The sequence below is a fragment of the Notolepis coatsorum genome (genome assembly GCF_963971535.1).
Source record: "Notolepis coatsorum genome assembly, chromosome: 11".
Taxonomy (NCBI): Eukaryota; Metazoa; Chordata; class Actinopteri; order Aulopiformes; family Paralepididae; genus Notolepis; species Notolepis coatsorum.
In genome coordinates, this window is record NC_140175.1 from 36483642 (window position 1) to 36504174 (window position 20533).

Consider the following 20533-nt stretch of genomic DNA (forward strand, 5'->3'; position numbering starts at 1 on the left):
GGTACAGGTAGTAAAAACAAGCAGTGTAAACAATATAACAAATCAATATAACTAACTAACTGAAATATACAGTATTCACATAAGGTGCAGTATGCATAAGGTAGTAAAATACATACCTACCGAGTATGTATGTAGGTATATCAGTGTATGTAAGTATATCAGTATGTAGGTATATCCGTATGTATGTATGTATGTATCAGTGGAGGTTTCTCTATGACAACACGTGAAACACAAATTCACTCATAATTCATAATTATTATTAATTTACATATATATACATTTATTTTATTTATATATATATAAAGAAATTATTTTTTTAATTATTATTATTTTATATTTTTTTATTATAAAAGTTTTCCTCTGTAAAAAAAATGCCAGTGAATTTTTTCTTTTTAAAAAATGGCCAAAATTGACAGCTCTGAGCAGGCCTGCACTGCAGTAATGACTGCAGTAATTATTCGTGAAGAAAACTTCACAGGTGTGACCCAATGTTATATAAATAATAAATAACAGCCAATCGAAATAGGCTATTAACTTCGTCTAAGCACGGTCTGTGCAGTTAAACTCTTGCCATTGAATGGAGGATTGAATGATTGACAGCCCTTGCCATCCATTATACAACGGCATGCAAATTTCTCGATTCTGATTGGCCATTCACACGTCTTTATTGGCAACAATCCACGGTCCTGGGCTCAGGACCCGCCCACAACCGAATCACATATCACTCCCCGGCTCACTCCGGGAGAAAACAGGATCGCGGACAACAAATGGTTATGTTGAAAGCACCATAACGACTAAATATGAAGCGATTCTGTCAAGGGGAATGTGTTAGTATTTTAAACAATGTTGGATGATGTAATTGATGGGTCTTGACTCAATCTAGAACAAAAGAAAAATCGCGGATTGATTGATAGATTAATTGATTGATTTAAATTTCTTCCTTCCTACTTTCTACAGACTGCAGCGTTCTCTCTCACACACTGTCCGACGCTGGCGTACCCACAAACACACACACACACATACACACACACACACACACACACACACACACACGCACACACACACTGTGACACACACACACACACACACACACACGCACACACACACACACTCCTGTCTGCAACAGCGGGGGAGTCAGACTGAGAGAGAAGCAGCGCTGTTTTAAGTGAGCATGGTCTATTGAATTGATTGATTGGTTGATTGCTAATTTTATTACTGTACCCCTGGTTTCCAACTGGTTAAGTTTAGGCTAAAAGAAATAAATAAAAAAATAGGGCGAAGAAAACGTTTTTTTCCTATAGGGCAAAGAAAACGTTTTAATTTGTTTTACCTACTTTATATTCTGCATCTGGTAATAAAATTTTCAATCAATCATTCCAATAATACACAGTTGGATGTGTTAGTTGGTTGGATGCACTTCAAGCTGCTTCCACATGAGGCAACTTCTCTCAATCATTCCAATAATACACAGTTGGATGTGTTAGTTTGGTTGGATGCACTTCAAGCTGCTTCCACATGGAGTTGTGGGAACTACTTTTTCTGGCGGATGGTTTTTTCAATAAATCTTCGATTAATGTGTGTTTATTGTATAGAAATAAGGTTGGATGAATCTGGCAGTTGTATAAAAGCTTTACACCACGTGCAGTCGTGATTTGTGACCAATAAACCATGCCTAGGGGGGTCTAACGACCCTCGGCTGCGCCTCGGGCCTAACAACCACCCCTAGGCATGGTTTATTGGTCACAAACCACTCCTGCGTGTGATGTAATGCTTAAATACATGGAGGTTGAATATGATTGGCAGCCTTGCAAATCCAATCAGAGATTGCTGCATTGCAAAGTCAAAACAGGTCCATCTGCAGGTTAGGTTTAGCTCTGGCCAATCTCAAGTTTCTCAAGTTTCTTTATTAGTTGTCATACAGAAGTACAGAATACTTTTATACAAAATGTAACAGAAATAAGCATTTTGTATAAAAGTATTCTGTACTTCTGTATGACAACTAATAAAGAAACTTGAGAAACTTGAGATTGGCCAGAGCTAAACCTAACCTCCGACCCTGCAGATGGACCCATTTTGACTGTTTGAAAGAGCAAGGAAGTAGTTTAGTTGTTGTTTAGTAGAAGTAAGCTGTACAGCTATAACAAGTAAAGTCAGGCTAAATTAAACTTTGCGCCAACATTAGGACCGAAGTATAAACCAGCAACTGAGCAACATGAAGAAGTGGACTTATGCATCTGGATCAGAAAAAACGTTGTGGATGAAAAAGTAAGTAGGCTAGTGTTTGTAAAAGCTTGTATGCTAACAGTAGCTAGCCAGCTTAGCCTACATCACTATGATAATCACCAAGCTAACTTACTGTACACACTGTAGGGCTGGGCAATTAATCAAAACAGAATCGCGATATCGATTCATAGACCTATGCAATCTCATTTCTAAGTTATGACTATTTTTTTTTATTATTTTTTTTGTACTTTTTAAATTATTTTATCTGGGTTGAACATGATTTGTGGAACTCCCTCTGGTGTTGTGGTCGTGGTATTCACTGACCTTTGGGAAGTATTTCGACATGCACATGGGTATCTTGGTGGTGTAGTGTATCTTGTAGACCAGGCCCATTGCAAGTTGCTGTACTCTGTCGTCTACTCTAAGCCATCCTAGGTTGTCAAAGTGGGCAGGGGTGGGGTGGGTTTTAGGAGTAAGGTCAAGCAGTAGTCTGACCAGTTTGTTTTGTGATGTTTCTAATCTTGTTTTTAGTGCCTTTGAGGTGCTTTGGTACCATGAGGTGCAAGCATAGTCGTAGTACCCTTGAATGAGTGCTCCTGTTAGAGTCTTCAAGGTATTCTTGTTTACCAGAGAGGAGATCCGGTACAGGAATCTAGTTCGTTGGTTGATTACATTGGATCCCATTTTGTCACAGGAATGATTTGCCTCTATAGGATGGAACCCAGGTAGGGAATTTCATCTTTCCTTTTAAGATAAGATAAGATATTCCTTTATTGATCCCCTTGGGGAAATTCAGGCATCATAGCAGCATGGGGGAAGGGGGGGGGGGGGTACAGGTAGTGAAAACAACACAAGCAGTGTAAACAAATAGGTCAATATAATTTACTATCTAACTAACTGAAATATATTTTCACAGTGTCACATAAGGTGCAGTATGCATAAGGTAGTGTTATAATTTACTATCTAACTAACTGAAATATACATTATTCATTATTCACAGTATCACAGTATCCACATAAGGTGCAGTATGCCTAAGGTAGTGTAAGTTGTCCTCCTTGGGTTCCTATAAGTCCCAGGTCGATGTCTGGCAGCAGTTGCTGCCCACTGTTGTGGAGCCTGATGGCCACTGGTATGAAGGACTGTCCGAGGCGGTTAATTGAGTGTCGGGGGGTATGAGTCTGTGGCTTCCTTGTCACCTTCACCTAAAATGTTTTGATCTGATCAGGTGCGCTGTCACCTAAAATGTTTTGATCTGATCAGGTGCGCTGTCACCTAATATGATTTCATCTGGTCAGGTGCGCTGTCACCTAATGTTAATATGTTTTCATCTGTGTCCACTGACCACTGACACACAGTGGGGGATGTTTTAAAAATATAATTTAATATATAATATAATATAATAATTTGTGCTTCACCAAAAAATTTGGTCAGCAGCCTCCACTGGTATGTATGTATGTATGTATGTATGTATGTATGTATGTATGTATGTATGTATGTATGTATGTATGTATGTATGTATGTATGTATGTATGTATGTAGTTCTATCAGTATGTAGGTAGGTATATCAGTATGTATATAGGTCTATCAGTATGTATGTAGGTCTATCAATATGTATATGTAGGTATATCAATATGTATGTAGGTCTATCAATATGTCAGTATACTGTAGGTCTTTCAGTGTGTATGTAGATACATCAGTTTGGATGTATGTCTATCAGTATATATGTAGGTCTGTCAGTATGCAGGTCTATCAGTATGTACTGTATGTCTATCAGTATGTATGTAGGTATATCAGTATGTATGTAGGTATATCAGTATGTAGGTATATGTGTATGTAGGTCTGTCAGTGTGTAGGTATATGTGTATGTAGGTCTATCAGTATGTATGTAACGTTAGTGTATGTGTGTATGTACTGTAGGTCTATCAGTATGTAGGTGATACTTGCTGATCCCCCCCCCCCCAGATACGTAAACTTAGGGTGAGAGTTCTTAAATGGCAGCTTAGATTCCTGCCCTCTTCTTAAAGCTGTCATCTGTTGTGAGACACGGTGCAGCGAGGCTGGCTCAGCTCCCCAGATCATGACGCTGATTAATAAATGATAATGCCGAGATCACGGGGACATCGCAGGAGATGCTATTTTTAGCCGAGGGAGCCAATTCAACCTTGACCGCACTCGCCTTCCTCAAGCCAAGACTCCTACATCATCATTTCACACTTCCCCGTCACCTCATAACTCTGCCCTCGGACATAAAATATTAAAATCCCACTCTGCCTACTGTGTGAGTGCGAGTTAAAAAAAAAAAAGGGCACACCTGTGCATTTCATCCTCAGGAGCTCTTTGCGGAGCGTGCATATTTTGTCTCAAAGAGAGAGGCTGTCGCCGGCACCTGGGCAGCGTACATATACGGAGAGCGGCGGTCGGCGGAACACCTGGGTGCTCTCCGAGCAGCGCATGCCGACGGCGGCAAGAGTCACACTGTTATCTCCTTCGACTTCGGGTGCAAACCGGGGAGTTTGTACCCAAAGTAAAAAAAAAAATACAGCAAGGCGTCTTTTTCTAAGACTATCCACATAATAATAATAATAATAATAAACTTTATTTGTATAGCACCTTTCATACAGAAACTGCAACTCAAAGTGCTTCACAACAGAAAAAGACAGGCATAAAATGAGCACATAAAGTGCAGACATATAAAATCACAGTTTTTCGCATTAGGATCCAACATCCCAACAGGACACCTAGTTTGATTCAGTTTTAAATAAACAATAATAAAAGGAGCAAGATAAAATAGACAGAGTAAAATAGTGCAATCGTGCAGTGCAATAAAATTGTAGAATAGAATAGATTAAAAAAATATATATATTTTACAGTGCAATAAAATAGTTCTGGATTACTGTTCAACAGTTCAAAGTCGTACAATGGTAAAACTGTTCTGAATTACTGTTTCAACGCCGTCCCAAACATTTGTTCGGTATCCATAGTTCAAAACATGACAGTCTTCTCTTCTGCCTGACACCACAATGCACATTTTAAGGCAAGATATAGTCAAGTCAAGAGTTTTATTTGTCACGGCATACAAGTATACAATGAAATGCGGGTGGTCTTGCCCGCAACGATGTGCAATACAGTGGTACAACATATAATAGAATCCAATAAAAACAACATTGTGCAATAAACAGGTTACAGGTAACATGGTGTGACATCTCGGTATCTGTACATAAAAAATATTTACAGAGCATATAGGACATGCTAGGTAGCTTTGGTAGTGCAATACACTGTTACTGTTGTTATACTAATTTAAAGTGGCCTTTCCTTTTGGCCATAAGTGGGTGTGTGCGGCATGAGTGTGTGCCCGCTCATGTTAAAGTGTTAAAAGTGGCTGCTAGTGTGTGAGCGTGCACAGCGTGCGTGTCGTGTGTGTGCTTGTGTGTGGATAGTTCAGTGTTCTGTGGCACTCAATGTTCATTGTTCAAGGCTCTGATGGCCTGGGGGAAGAAGCTGAGCCTCTCTGTCCTAGTAGCTGGGGTTCGCAGGCGTCTGCCTGACCTCAGCAGCTGGAACAGGCTGTTATTGGGGTGGTGGGGGTCTTTCATTATTCTGCAGGCTCTGGATTTGCACCTCTTGTTGTATAGAACCTGCAGGGGAGGTAGTGCCATACCCGTGGTACGCTCGGCTGAGCGCACCACTCTCTGTAGGGCCTTCTTGTCCTGTGCCGTGCTGTTTCCATACCAGGCAGTGATGTTTCCGGTCAAGATGCTCTCTACAGCTTCTGAGTAGAAGGACTGGAGTATCTTCCCCGATACTCTGAACTTCCTTAACTGTCTCAGGTGGTAGAGGCGCTGCTTCGCCTTCTTTACTACTGTGTCTATGTGTGTTGTCCATGTCAGATCCTCTGAGATGTGGACCCCCAGGTACTTAAAGCTGCTCACCCTGTCCACGGTAGCCCCGTTAATCATCAGTGGTGTGTGTGTCTCCTGCTGTCCTCTCCTATAATCCACGATCAGCTCCTTGGTTTTACCAATGTTCAGGAGCAGGCTGTTGTCCTGGCACCAGCGTTCCAGTACCTCAACCTCCTCCCGGTAGGCCTTCTCGTCGTTGTCCGAGATCAGCCCCACCACCACCGTGTCGTCTGCGAACTTCACTATGGAGTTGGAGCTGAACTTGGCCACACAGTCGTGTGTGTATAGTGAGTACAGCAGGGGGCTCAGAACACAGCCCTGGGGGGACCCGATGCTCAGGGTGATGGTGTTGGAGGTCTGACCCCCCACCCTGACCGCCTGGGGTCTCTCACTCAGAAAGTCCAGTACCCAGGCGCTCAGGGCGGAGCTCAGACCCAGCCCGATCAGCTTGTCCACCAGTCTGGTGGGGACTATGGTGTTGAACGCTGAGCTGTAGTCAATGAACAACAGTCTCACATAGCCCCCCTTCTGACGGTCCAGGTGAGAGAGGGTGCTGTGCAGTACTTGGGAGACCGCATCGTCAGTGGACCTGTTTGGCCTGTATGCAAATTGCATAGGGTCCATATCGCTGGGGAGGGAGGCACAAATGTGATCCTTGACCAGCCTCTCGAAACATTTCATGGCCACAGAGGTGAGTGCCACCGGTCTGTAGTCATTGAGACCTGCTGGGGAGGGTTTCTTTGATACCGGGATAATGGTAGACATCTTGAAGCAGGCAGGGACCACTGACTCCTTCAGGGATCGATTAAATATGGTGGTGAACACAGGGGCTAGCTGGTTAGCACAGGACTTGAGTATGCGTCCTGTTATTCCATCTGGGCCAGCCGCTTTCCTGGTGTTCACCTGCATAAATGCTCTTCTCACACTGTGTACCGTCAATGAGAGAGCGTCCCCGCCCCCCCGCGGATGCCCCCCCCCCCCTCCACAACAGCCGGCGCACCAGTGACGTCACTAGCCGTTGGGCTAGCAGTGCCACTGTTTGCACCAAACCGCACATAGAAGGTGTTGAGCTGGTCCGCAAGGGAGGCGTCGTCGCTCCCCATTGAGGGGGCGCTGACTTTGTAGTCAGTTATAGCCCTCAGTCCTTGCCATAAAGGAATATCTTATCTTATCTTATCTTATAAGCCTCTTGTGTCGTTCTGTGCCATTTGTGCCTCCATCTTGTCGGCATACGTCCTCTTAGCAGTTTTAACAGCCTTGCGCAGAGTGTAGACTGTTGTCTTGTACTCGTCCATGTTTCCTGACTCTCTGCCCAGGTTGTAAGCAGTGGTGCGAGAGTTCAGGGCTGCTCTGATAGTACTGTCCACCCATGGTTTCTGGTTTGGGAACACCGTCGCCCTCTTTGTGGGGACAATACTATCAGCCAGCGTTGTTATGAATGACACCACAGCGTCTGTGAACTCACTGACGTCACTGGTGCTCCTCTCGAACATTCCCCAGTCGGCGACGTCTAGTGCGTCCTGAAGCGTGGCCTCTGATTTGGTCGTCCCATTTTTTTACCTCACGTGACACGACGGCGTCACGTGATCTCTGTTTGTACGCGGGGACCAGCAAGATGGCGGCATGATCCGACGTGTTCATTGCTCCCGCTAATGGTGGGGCCGGTACAGCCTTGTATCCGGCTCTGAACAGGGTGTAGCAGTGGTCGAGTGTATTTCCTCCCCTTGTGGAGCAGACGATGTGCTGAAAGAAAGACGGCATGACTTTTTTCAGATTCGCCTGATTGAAATCCCCGGCTACGATCATGGCTGCGTCTGGGTGCTTGATTTGGTGAGTGTTCAGGTGGTCGTGTAGTTCCGCTAGCGCCCTGCCGACGCTCGCCTGGGGTGGAATGTACACTGCAGTCATGATCACTGCAGTGAACTCGCGTGGAAGATGGAACGGGCGACATTGGATCGTGAGGTGTTCCATGTCGGGAGAGCATGAACGGGAGAGTATCTTCACCTCCCCGGGGCTAGTCCAGCCGTTGTTGGTCATCAGGCAGAGACCCCCGCCGATGCTTTTCCCGGAGGCTTCTGTACGGTCCGCTCTGAAGATGGTGAAGGAGTTGGAGGGAGAGATGCTGTGATCGGGAGTCACTGATTTCAGCCAGGTCTCCGTGAAACACAGGATATTGCATTCCTTCATCTCTCGCTGGAATCGGACCCGCGCTCGTAGATCATCCATCTTACTCTCTAGCGAACGTGCATTCGCCAGGAAGATAGATGGAATAGCCGGACGGTAAGCAGATCTTCTTAGTCTTAATCTGATCCCGCTCCTCTTCCCCCTGTGTTTCTTCTTTGTCTTACGGCCGTCTCCCGCGTCTTTGTCTCTTCTGATCTCCATTGGCCATTCTTGGCATGATAAAGTGTCTCTAAACTCCTCTTTGAGTCCGGAGTTTAGGTCAATAAGTGACTGGCAGTCGTATGACGTCCCCGCCAGTGATGCTTCAATAAAAAAAGTAGTAAAAACAAACATAATAACAAAAAATTTGCACATTCGTTGCCGAGCAAAACCCACGGCGACTGACTCGGGTCGCGCCATGTAGTAGGGTCATCTGTGGCACTTCCGTGACCGTGGAGAGCGAAGGTCCGTTTCTCAATGGATTTGTCATCTAGGAGGGTTAATAAACAAATGTAGCTGGGGTGTATTTTTTTAAAAAGCGGGGAAAATTCGTGAGAGACCAAAATCCAAAATGGCTGCCGTGGAAATGAACTTTTTAATGGACATTCGTTGCTGAGCAAAACCCACGGCGACTGACTCGGGTCGCGCCATATAGTAGGGTCATCTGTGGCACTTCCGTGACCGTGGAGAGCGAAGGTCCGTTTCTCAATGGATTTGTCATCTAGGAGGGTTAATAAACAAATTTAGCTGGGGTGTATTTTTTTTTAAAAGCGGGGAAAATTCGTGAGAGACCAAAATCCCAAATGGCTGCCGTGGAAATGAACTTTTTAATGGTTTGACCTATAATGATGCACAATACATGGTTTCAGAGCTTATTTTGATCAAGGAATACATATTTGGTGTTTACCTTGTTGACCTTCAAATGCATGATGGCTGCCAATTTTGAGCTCCAAAATGGATTTCTTTCAAAATCGTCACAGAGCCTTCATATTAGCTCTAATGAAAGCTCTGCTCATGATGAGTTGAGTTATGGACAGAGGGGATAGGTGGCTATCTTCCACCATACTCCATCCATCTGTGAAAGTTGGAGACATGATCACCCCTGTTTGCTTCAGCAGGGTAGGTTATTGGCCCCAGATGCTGTTTCCACAAGGTTGTCTGACTGCTTTGTCTGACCTCTCATGTTACGATTCTGGTTCTTGACTACGGTCGGGAACCTCCCACCTTCTCTGTCATCTGTCACTTGATTACTGTCACTTGTTTTCCCTGTAATTTAGTGCTGTCAATTAGGGGTTGGCTTCTGATTGGCTGTCACGGGGGTGTGTGTGGAATGTTGGTATTTGGTGGCTATATAACATTCCTTTCCTCTGCTTGTCATTTGTCAGGTCTTCACTATAGGAGTTCGGAGATAACGCGGGCGGTTCCAGTTCTGGACCACCACTAAGCTCCATTACCTAATTCTCTCGTTCCCTTGCCTTGGCATAGTATCCTAGTATTACTCTTTGTGTTATTTACTATTAAAGTCGAACCTGTTCAAGAGTATACCTTCTCCGTCTCTGTGATTGCCTACAACAATTGGAACTCACCTACCTCCATCCTGACACTCTCACCCTAGACCTGTCCGGTTTGGTAAAACCTTCTAGGATTTTCCTCCTACTGGCATAGCTCTCAGGGTTCACTGAGGTACTCAAGCTCCCTTACAACGACAAGGTGAACAGTCAAAAGGGAGGTGTTTTTTTTCTTCTTTTTTTTAATATATGTTTTGTAACTTTTGTATAAATATGGTGCTTCAACAAATAGCACTCCAAAATAATAATTGATCAACTAGTAGCCTAATTAAGGGCAGATTTGGAGGCAACAGCATCTCCCCCTGGCTGACACAGCAACTGAACCATGTAATGTCAAACTGAAAATATAATTGTTAGAATAAAACACACTAATGTTCACATCACAATATTAAAAAAGAAAGGAAATAAGGGTGGAGAGAAAAGGCTGGTAGAAAACACAAAATACAGAGTAGGGATGGATATAAAATAAGCTAAGCAGATGATATAATGTAACAACTTGTTGTTGATGGATGATGAGAACGGGAGACAGAATCACTATTCTTCATCAGAATCTGTTGATTCTCCACACTGACTCCATTCATCATCACTGCTACTCTCATCTGAGCAGTCATGAGATGTGAGCTGCTGGGGCAAGGGGGGAAGGGTATGACGCACTGGCCGGCACTTCCTATTCACTAGTTCCCAGCCGTGACCAATGGGGGAAGGATGTTCTTGAAGGTTGTAATGGAGCTGGCAATATGTAATGTAGTTTGTTCTTTCCACATGAAGATCCAAGGAGTCCTCATCAGGTGGGAGACGAATCGTACACTTCTTCTTCAATTTGTGCCACTTGGAAGCTCTGGCCTGGCCACACGTAACATCTGCACTCTCAGCGTAAACAATTGAGAGGACAAATGCTTTCATATCTGCTCTCACTTCATCTTTCATCACCCACTTGTCCCAGGAGCTCTCTTGCCTCAGGAACAACCATCACCTTCTCCAACACCTTTTTCTTTCCATGCCCATAGAAGCCTGAGGTGTGGTCACTGCCACGGAGAGGTATGATGTCTGCAACCTCTTCAGAGAGCATTACACAGCAGTTGATACATGCATTCTTGCGTCTGTGTCTCTGCAGTCTAGAACAACAGGTCCAGTGTAGTTGGTGGTCCTCACCTTTGCATAGGCGGAGAGCAGCATTGTATCTGCCTCTGGATGTTTGAAGACATACTCTCCATTAGCGATGCCAGTGATGAGGTTGGTTGACACTTCTCCCTCACAGTATATGATATCACCCTGCACTTGACCAACTTGTGTTTTCAGCTGTTCTTTCACAAGTTTTTGCAATCTGACCTTGTTTCCTGAGTTGACCATGAGTTCACTGAATTCAGCAGCACCTGGGAACCTGTCTTCGGGTTTCAGGAAAACATTTGGGACGTGTGGATGTTTTGCTCATCATCATGCTCATCATCCTTGATGCTGAAGGGAAGGTCATACTTGTCATTGATGAGAATGATGAGGTAAGCATTGGCATGGCGTGAGAAGATGATTGCGCAGATTTTATGCAGGTAGAACCATCCCGCTTCCTAGCCTCTCGGTCCTCAGGTGTGGGGGTGGCAAGCCGCCATATCAGACCCATGTCTACAAGGCTCACGTAGTTCTGCGGTTCCTCAGGAACTGGTTCTAGGGTGAAAAGCTCTAACAACTTGCTCTTCACAGTCTTGCGCATTGACCCATCCACATTGAAGAGTGAAAGGCACTCCTCTTTCACTCTTCTCTCAAGGGATGACTCAAGTTGTATCATACCAGATCCCTCTGCTAGGTCTACCAGGGGCGCTAGTCCTGATCTCTCCATATGGGCCACCTGCATATGAGCATCAGAAGGTGCGCAGCTCTTTTCACTTGCAAAATTCCATCTCTTATTCCTGTGGATGGTTGCAGTAAGAGGCTTGATCTTGGTGAACACCCGCTCTTGCAGAAAAGTCTCAACCTGAGCTTGGCCATCTGGAATTGCAGTCTTAAGGTCATGCAGTAACTCTGGTGAGGAGACGAGGCCAGACTGTAGTGACCTCAGTGTAGGTGAGGAGATGTCAAATGGATCAGCTTCAAAATCCCTCATGCATGCCTGCAGGTCCTGAACTGCTTGCTCATCCTTCTGCATCCTCGATGGCTGGCATTCGACATGCTTCCTGTGACGACGCTGGCACTGGAGGCCCCGCTTCACACTTCACCCTTGCAACGTTGTTTGCATTCCTTGTTGTTGAGAACAGTTGTTTCTCATTCTTTAAAAGCTGAGTCCATCCTTGCTTTAGCTTCGAGTTCAGATTCATAGTTGTTTATATCCAAGGATTGAGGGGCTGGCAGGAGTAGGGTAGCCCTGTCATCGACTGGGTAAAGTGATCGTTGAAGAACTCCATTTGTTCATCTGACAGTGAAGATAGCATTGCCCAGTAGTCTGGCAACCACCTCCCATAGTCATGGTTGTCGTATGCCATCAGTCCTGGCAGCATGTTGTAGGTTGACGATAGGTACTCAGAGTCATTTCTTGCATGACATGCATCAAGACATTGTACAAGTGGGTCAGACATCTCCAAGAACGAGATCCAAAAGTCCCCCATGTCTGTGCTAGGCTTCTCATAAACTCTGTTGATCAGCTCCTTCATGTCGCCATCATTCTCAAGATCACAGTAAGCTGTCTGTAGAGCCTCTTGAGTTTCAGTCAGTGCATTCCACAGAATGTTGAGGTTCTCCTTGATGTCTTCCGATAGTTCTTTGTGCTCAAGAATCTTTGACAGTTGATTTGGGATAAGAACCTCTCTCAAGAGCAGGATGCACTGCACGCCCCGTCTGTAGTGCTTTCCTTGTAGTGCTTGGTCTACCGACCCCTCCACTATTACCCCTGCTGTAACCAGAGTGTCTGCCATTCCAGAGCCTAGATGTAGGACATCAGCTGGTGGAAAGCTCCGAGGATTGGGATGATGTCCTTGAACATTTCTGGATTCTCCGCCTTGAGCTGAGTGATCGTCTTGTAGGTGGGCAGGTCACCAACAAGAAAGGAGAATGTAATATTCTTCAGCCGCATGGCCTCCACATGTTTCACCATGATGTCACTCACCACTGACTTGCTTGGAGGTTCATTGTATGTTGTGTGGTAGTAAGGGTTGTGTGGTCTTGTTGGGTGGTGGATGACAGCAGGACTGGGCACCACTGTATCCTGGAACACGCTGCTCTTCAGGTGGTGGTCTTGTACCATGATTGTCTACACAAGACAGTGCATGTATCACAGAGCGAGCACGCTGCGGAGCTGACCCATCCACTGGTGGATCTACCCTGGGACGAGCAGGTGGCTCACTCTTGCTACCTGGGGGGCATCTGTACTGGCAAACCTTTGACCACATCCATCAGAGCCCAGTGGTCATAGAGGAGCAGTGTATCTGCATAGCTGATGCAGAAACCACTCTTGTGCAGTGTCTACCAGATCTTTACTCCTTGTCATGCCATGGACATTTACGCCCAGGTTGATAGCAGTGGTAATGCGCTGTCCAGTGAGGTGGTACATTCGGACCCAGAGTTTTTGTTAACACCAAAGTAAGATAAATAAATAAGTAGCGCACAAGGGTTAAATTCGGCTCAAGCAACTAACCTTGCTAGCTTTGCATACAGAATACTATTTTATGTTAGGCTATAGTGCAAAATAATTTTTGGTTCATTATGAAAATGTGATGGTATGAACTGGACACCATATTCTCAGTAGCCTACCCTATTTAATGGAAAACCGCAAATCAGTAACTGTTGTTTACACACAAACATTGACTTTATTGACCTCAGAGATTACTTCTGTGCACGTATACTGTATATTATTCAACTCATCATGAGCAGAGCTTTCATTAGAGCCTAATATAAAGGCTCTGTGACGATATTGAAAAAGATCCATTTTGGAGCTCAAAATTGGCAGCCATCTTGCATTTGAAGGTCAACAATAGGTCAAATCATTATATAAACACCAAATATGTATTCCTTGATCAAATTAAGCATCATTGTAGGTCAAACCATTAAAAAGTCAATTTCCATGGCAGCCATTTTGGATTTTGGTCTCTCACAAATTTCCCCCGCCTTTTAAAAAAATACACCCTGGCAAATTTTTTTTATTAACCCTCCCAGATGACAAATCCATTGAGAAACGGACCTTCGCTCTCCACGGTCACGGAAGTGCCACAGATGATCCTACCAATATCAGACCGTATTAAAGCTGACAGTCTCCCCTGCTCATGACGGTCTCCTGTTGCCCGACACCACAAATGCACATTTTAAGGCAAGCCGTATCAGACAGTAGTCTCCTGCTCATGACAGTCTCTTCTGCTCGATACACACACAGTTCAATACCCAACAGTTTTGAACCTGTAATAAACAATAGACAGAAAACTGTAGCCCAGTGCAATAAAAACCTGACAGTTTTGAACCTGTAATAAAAAGCAATAGACAGAGTAAAATAATACAGTGCAATAATAGAATAGAATAGATAGTATAATTATGCAAAAGAATGGACAGAGTAAAATAGTGCTATAGTACAGCGGAGTGTATTAGAAGGCTATGGTGAAGAGGTAAGTTTTTAGCTTTTTTTTGAAAATATTAAGAGATATAGCTTCCCTAATGTCCATAGGTAGTGTGTTCCATAATTTTGGTGCATAGTTTGCAAAGGCTGCATCCCCGATTTTCCTTAGACTGTGGCTTGGAACCTTCAATAGACCAGTAGTAGATGATCGCAATGTTCTAGGAGGCACATAATTGACAAGATAATTTGCAATGTACTGTAGCTTGGTCCTATTCCATTTAGTGCTTTGTATATAAGGAGGAGGACCTTGAAATCAATTCTAAATGTTACCGGAAGCCAGTGTAGGTTAGCTAATACAGGACTGATGTGGTCTCTCCTCTTGGTTCTAGTTAGTAGCCTAGCTGCCGAGTTTTGAATGAGTTGGAGTCGTTCTGTGTTTTTTTTTGGGAGGCCAGTGAGGAGTGCATTACAGTAGTCAAGTCGGCTTGAGATAAAGGCATGGATCCGTTTTTCAGCGTCTTTTTGATTTATAAACAGCCGTACCTTAGCTATGTTTCTAAGGTGGACAAATGATGATACTCAATCTTTTTGGCCTACTGCGAACCCACGGGCCAACGCTGGCACTAAAGTTCAATCTGGGCTAGGGTATAGTGTGTGTGTGTGTTTATGCAGGTGCACGGAGGCAGGCAGACAGGCATACCGGGTGCCTGGGAGGTCAGGGGCTAGGTGGAGTGTTAGCGGGGACGACACCTGACAGCGGCTGGGTGGATGCGGCCTGGCAGTTCTGTAAGTTCATGTCACTGCCGATAAAAGTCACCGGCCGCCGGGAGGAGAAACCACAGCGCCAGCGCAGCCGGGTCCTCCATGCGGGACGAGGGGAAGGGAGGACGGGGACACGCGTCCTTCTGCTTTCGTCCTTTCCGTGTCCCCCCGTGACGCTTGCTGAGCAGACGAGTCCAGACAGCCCGGGTGGCCGTCGGGGCAGGCGGAAGGTGAAGGTGGAGGTGCCAAACGTGGTAAACGCTACCGGTTCATTTCGGGGCATGGGAGGCTAAACCGCGGCGCCCCACGTCTTCGGTTGTGTAACGGGACAAAAAAAAGAAAAACTTCACAAGAACAGGAAGTCCTACACCTCAGAGGTAACACTGTGGGATGGTCAAATTGTGTTTTAGTGAGCAATGACAACGGGGTCAGCTTTTGGGGGTCTGGAATGTTTAATACCATTACCGTGGAAGAGGTAAAGGACACGAGTGGCAGGATAGATATCGTCCCGAGTGCAGAGGGGCCCCGGTTCGGAGTGTCGAGAGGAAGCCCGGTAGCAAGTAATGTAGGAGAATTATGGCACAGCGCCCAGAGAGCCATCGGATCGGACCCGTGTGTGGCCTCTGCTTACTTCATTACTTCTTCCATGGTAAAGTACAGAGTGTCATAACAATCACAATTTCATCTCATTCATCAAAAACTCGGGGGTGGGGGGGGTGCATCTGGACCCTGGACACACAGAAAGGTTCCAGGGAAAGGCGAGCTTGTGTTGCACCGAACCTAAGTAGGGGTAACATAGCGGAGTGCCAAAACCCATCTCGCTTCCCCCATCCTGCAGATCGAGTTGCGCTTCTGTCTCCATGTAGAGGAATATAGAATAAACATACACACACACACCGAGGTACAGGGGCCAGAAAACCAAGCCAAAGCAATTAGGATTGGACGTCGGGGCAGTCTTGGCAAGCCTCAGGCTGTTCAATAAATCTGCATCATCTTCCACGTTGTGACGGGGAGCGTCTGAGGGCGGCGGGGAGGAAGAGAGGGATCCACGAGCCCTTCGCCCCCCCTGAACACTAAGCACAGCACGGAGCGGCCTAGGTTACCTGGGGTTGACAGGTAAGTCGAGTTGACAAGTCTGTCAAAGTGTTTCCAATTTGCCCCTTGCACAGAAGGTGTGATCTGCCTTGAAGCCAGACACTGCCACCTAGTGTCGATATGGTAGGAGTTAGAGGGAACCCCCCCCCCCCCCCCCCCAGACATTTAATTGCTAAAGGACTTAAAAGTATCACTCGGGCCAAAGTCAAGAGCATTTCGAAATCACGGCGATGGGAGATTGATAATGGATGCTCAAAACTCTCTCCAACCTACGCATGTGTGTGCCGTGTGCATGTACTAATGCAGAGAGCGAAACAAGCCCGCACACGCTCCCCTCTTTAACCCCCCCCCCCCCCACCGTGAAAGTAGCTGAGCTGCAACTTTTCCGTAACCCGGCACGTAACGGAAGTAATTGTCCAATGGGTGGGTTGTGTTTTTCCCCCCATTTCACTTTTCTAAATGACTGCAAATGAGGGGCCGCCCCAGACACTTGTGCTGTAAGCAAAAACAAACTTAGCATCCCGCTCTATGGTTAAACGCTGTGGAAAAACTCACCTTCAGCAGTGAGGCGAGGGAGGGGGAAGGAGGGAGGGAGGTGAGAAGGGTGGAGGAAGCAGGAGGAGGAGGGGAGGGGAGGGGGGTAAGCAGCAGCGGCGGCAGGAGGTGAAAGCGGACGCATGTGCTGTGAATTAGGCTTTCGCGGGCAGCCCTTGTGGTGGGAGTAACCAAGGAGACGGAGAGCGGGTGTTTCTGCATGGCTGCAGACTGCTGCGCCTGGGGGGCTCACTGACCCGGGTGCGAGCGAGGGGAGGTAGAGAGACAGCGGGCCGAGACCTACACTCGCTTGCTCTTTCCCCCCCTTTCTCGCTCCCTCACTCCCTCGCTCTTTCGCCCCACCAGCGGCCCCCGGGGAGCCCTCGCACGCACCTCCAACCAGCCTCTGTACGCTCTCTCTCTCTCTCCATGTGTTGAGTCTTCTCTCTCTGCCCTTATGTAAGGCCTCTTTCCCCTCTACATGTGTTGGGGGGCCTCAATCTTTCTCACTCTGCCACTGTGGAAGAGCCCGGCTCTCCTTTCCCTCTCTACGGAGGGAGTCCTTGATCACGTACTCCATCACCAAAAAAAAAGAAAGAAACAACCCACAGTAGTCACCCTCTCCACCGAATAAGTGTTCAGATTCCTTCATAGGTTTTTGTCAAGCCCCCCTCCCGCGGAGGAGGGAGGCCGTCTTCAATCGCCGTTTTTAACCGTAGCATTTTAATTCACCTCCATGTATCAAAACATACAGAAAAATTGTATAATGTGTAATGACTTTGCCCACCACATCCTCAGAAGGATGTTTTCATTTCATGTACGAGGGATGTGCGACAGGGGGGGGGGGGGGGTACACGACAGCCTGGAGCACATCTCTGCAGAAAATCTAAATTCATGGTATTGCAATTCACCCTCTCTCCTTCTGACTCTCGACATATACACCTGTATGTACATGTACACATACACACAACAATACCTTCATTCAACAGCCTCATCCGCTCATAGGATTGAAGGGGCAGAGTTTGAGACTGATTTGAGGGAGTTTTATTCACGCGTCACATACTACAGTGGGTAATGGAATTCAAGAAACGTTGTACAGCACTGCCATGTCTTGTCTGACAGACACACACACAAATAAACAAAAAGAAGACATTGAATCCGCTCTTCTTCGCCATCGTATAAAAATAGTGTAGCTACAAAAGTATAAATTAGGATATAATAAGACAACTCAGATCTGAATTTAGAACGGCTATCTGCCAAAGCGTGACAAAAAAGAAAGAAAGACACAAATCAAAAAATAATCAAATGAGTTGGTGTTTTTTTTGTAATCTAAGCAGAGTATAAAAAGATCAAACGGCCTGTAAAACAGAATAAACGCAACACCGATCTGTCAACCTGATTTGATTGTATATAAACTGAAACCCCAACGGAAAATATAGAGGAAAACCCCAAACAGAACAGATATCCATGTTAAGCCATCTTGTGTATTTCACACCTAACATTGAACTTTATTATTTCAATAAGTTAAATCCTGGAAAACAAAAAATAAAACTTCCATCTGAATTCAGTTTTCTAATAATAACGAGTAACAACAGTATCTAGCTTGAGTTTCTATCAAAACCTTGTTTTTGAAATGCTAGTGTAGAAAAAAGAGGTATGGTGTTATTGGTGCTCCCTATTTCTGAACCAACGGCGCCCCCCTGTGGCATAAAACAGCAGTGATCTTGTATTTACACACTTCATCCCCTGAAAAAAGGATGATGTCACCCCATACACGCCAGTCCCAGGATCAGTGTTGCTTCCCCCCCCCCCCCCCCCCCTTCATAATGGTTAAGATTCAGATCGGGGGACGCTAATCTGATTGTAGATTGATCAGTGTCTCAGGGGGCGACCTCTCCACGAATCACTTCCGAGAAACACCCTGGCTTATAACGATATAGATCAGTACTCTTAATATTGAATGCATGCATATCTTAAGATATAATTTTCATTTCAGCAATGAAAATGACGTAATAGATAAACTAAAGTGGAGTTGGCGTCGCTGCGTCAACTAATGGCATTTTGTCCCAGAGCATTTCTTAGTTGAAACACTAACGTTATTATAAACTACAGTAAAAATCCCATTCACTTCAATTGCTTCAAACGCCGGAGGCCCACCGATGACAACCAGAACCGGACTACAGCTTTTGATCATTCCTGTGACAAGTTAAAACTCTTGCGCTAACAGTTTCATTCCGATTCGTCATGGACCCCATATATATATCATTATCTCGTTACAAATTGAGGTAAAACATTGGATCTATACTTTGGAGTCAAGTTTTTAAAACAAAAACGGATAAATTGAAAAACCAGTGTGACATTAAGCAAACAAAACCCTTTTGACAACACAAGTTAGAAATATGTCTGCATCTTCAGGTGAGGATTACATCATCATAATGTAATAATCATCAATAATACATAAATATGACCCTGGAGTAAAAATGAATCCAAATCAACTCAGAATTAATTCAGTGCATGAATTTAAACCCTAAAATAGCCACGCAAGCCAAACTCATCCTTGTTCTTCATACGTCATCCTTTTGATGGCGGACGTTGGTAAGTGTCAATGTTGGTGTGGTTAATAACATGTTAAATAAAGAAGGTGGGAAACATGTGGCTATGAGAACCGAGCGCTTTAGGGTAAAAAGGGACATTTCTGGTTTATAAAAAACAAACAAACAAAACAATCCTATTGAAATGAGTCCTTTAAATCCATGCAAAAGGCACTTTAGCTAGCATTTTGGGTATTGAGATATTGGGAGCATAAGTTGAGCATAAATCAACTAAAAACTATTTTTTCCAATCAATATCTGAAAAAATTAAAGAAACAAAACCTTCTTACCACCTTTTACTATTATGTACTATGTCTATAGTACTATGCCTATACTACTACGTACTATGCTAATGTCTATACTACTCTGCACTCAAGAGTGTAGCACTCAAGTTTGGCACAGCTAGACTAACAATACCACTGACCCTTAGCTGCCAGTGGTGTACCCCCTCCTGCTGACACAAATTGTAAGTGGCTTTGGATAAAAGCATCAGCTAAATTACTAGATGTAAATGCAAGTTAGCTGAAAGGATTTCTCTGAAATGTCCTTTTTTATCCCCCGCACATAGTGCATTATGTTGTGCACTGAACAAACGGGAAGAGGGACAACATTTTAGCCCTATAGACCTAACAAATTCTGTTTCCAATATCTCTACAACCAAAACACAGAGGCAAGTGCTTTACAGATGGACTAAAAGCACCCCCCCCCCCCCACACACACACACAGTTTTCAATAACGCTTAATAGGCTTCTTAAAAACCTCAAACATCCCTTTAAAATAGCTTAGGAATAGATTCAGTGGTATAGCCACTGCCAGGCATTATGAAATAAAAAATAGATTCTCTAAGCTAATGTTCACTAGGTTGGCGATACCTTTATAAAACGGTATTAAGGCGAGACACTGCAGGTGAATACCGGTAGTTAAATATACTTTTTTTGTTGATTTTGAGATTTTGCTTCCTAAACATGTCTTCTATGAAACTAGTGACAATAAAACGTCAATAACACACATTTAGTTGTTTATTTTACATAATTTTGCCTTATTGCATCCATAAATGTGCACATATTTAATGGGGAAGTGCCTCATTTGCATATATAAACATAAATTTCAGAAAACTTGCAATATATTTTTTCTTAGTTTATATGTACATAACAAATTGGCAAAGTTTCA